Here is a 1,685-nt window from a genome sequence, read left to right as displayed (position 1 = left end):
AAAGAAACAGCTTTTTATTAACAAAAATCCGAATAAACAAAAATTGGTGCCACCAGAAACTTTTAGAAGAAACAAAACAAAGTGCCTCCCTGACTCCCCCCATCCCAGAAGAAACAGATGGGGGAGAGAGGGGGAACTCCAGGGAAGAAAAAGAAAATTCCAACATCTGTTTTTAAACCTGTGACCATCAGCCCCTCAGCAGTGACTGGGCAGTAGCACACCAGCCTCAGCTTAGGATTGTTTAATTCTTTTTTGTTTCTTTGGATTGCCTTTGCAATCTGAAGTTCAGTACCTTCACTGTGTTTTGGTTTCCCTCCCAACACAGGCTGTGGGGTGACCATGGCCAGGAAGCGTTGGAATCTGCCCATGTTTGTGTGATAAATGCAACAGCAACAGGCACTGAAATACTCAAAAACTTAGTGCTGCCAGGTAAGCAGATGTTTCTCCTGGACATTCTTTGGAATGTATCTGATAACTCCACAATACCTACTTAGTCATAACAATTTTTTTTCCCCAAGGTATTGGTTCCTTTACAATTGTCGATGGCAATCGAGTCTCTGGAGAAGATGTTGGAAATAAGTAGGTTTTTTACTGGTTTTTGTTACAATTTGAGAAGTCAGAGGGTTTTAAGGGTAGTTCCATCTCTACATTTATTGAGAAGTCCTTTAAAATTCTTTTAAAAGCCTGTGTATGTTTCTCCAAGTCTTTATGGGTTTGGAAGTTGGGGACATGCATGGTCATTTTGGTATTAACTGCTAAATTCTTTTAGTTCCTGCTTTTTGGACCTTACAGGTCTATTTGCTTCACATATCAAGTTTATAAAGACAACACTCTACTCAAGATAAAAATATTTCAAATTAACTTGTTTGATGTAATCTTGAGCTATGACAGAGGAAGGCTCGCTTGTGTTTCAGTGGGGCTAAATATATTTTCACTGATTGTAAGGAAAATACAACAGTAGTGGTGAAGAGAAAGGCAGATTTAAGAGGGAAAATGTGGTATGAGAGTCAGCAACATGTTCTGCAGGACAAAATGTGATTTCTGCTGCTTTTTCTTCAGTGTAACAGTTCACATGTAACTCTCTCTTGTCTCCTTTTCAGCTTCTTTCTACAAAAAAGCCATATTGGGCAGGTAAGGAGATAACAAATGGCACTTTAGATGTGTTGAAAGCACAGAAGGGTTGAGTACTCCACTGTAGTATCATGAATAATTCTAAAAACGTATATGTACAGGTTAAAGTCTGTTTATTCTGTGAGAGAGTTCCCCAGGCTTACTTTTTAGTTGCTCAGAAATGAGAAGCTAAACTCAGCTGGGGCAAAAAAATGAAGAGGATATGATTAAGAAAATCTTTGGAAGGTGTCAGAGCATTGTGGGCGAAGGAACAAAGCTAAGATTAGTGAAGTCAATGGGGGGAAAAGTGTCACAAAAACAATACAAGAGTGCTGGATAACTCCTGGTAACTAATCAAATTGGAAATTAGGAAATAGTCACATCATTTGTGGGTTTAAAATGATACTGCTAAAAATGCTCTCAAACACTGCCTGCTGTTATGGGATTTACTTTTGCTTCAGATAAGCAAGACTTGGAATGAGGAGCTCTGGTTTCTGATGAGTTTTGATTATGGGGTGTTTTTAGGGGTTGTTGTGTTTGGTATTTGTAGCATGTGGCTACTGATACACTGTATA

General features: G+C 38.8%; 1 long non-coding RNA gene across 1 annotated transcript; it reads left to right on the top strand.

Annotated features, from left to right (window-relative positions):
• The first annotated feature begins 315 nt into the window (after positions 1 to 315).
• LOC114072939 lies at positions 316 to 1,330 on the top strand. Its single transcript, XR_003574253.1, has 3 exons — positions 316 to 429; positions 519 to 579; positions 1,101 to 1,330. It is a non-coding gene; the product is annotated as an uncharacterized LOC114072939 (long non-coding RNA).
• The last annotated feature ends 355 nt before the right edge of the window (positions 1,331 to 1,685 follow it).

The sequence above is a fragment of the Empidonax traillii genome, unplaced genomic scaffold (assembly GCF_003031625.1).
Source record: "Empidonax traillii isolate 1590-97213 ecotype Southwest subspecies unplaced genomic scaffold, ASM303162v1 scaffold4573:size9462, whole genome shotgun sequence".
Taxonomy (NCBI): Eukaryota; Metazoa; Chordata; class Aves; order Passeriformes; family Tyrannidae; genus Empidonax; species Empidonax traillii.
The sequence above is the reverse complement of the archived record's forward strand: the minus strand, read 5'-3'. Positions and strand labels throughout refer to the sequence as shown.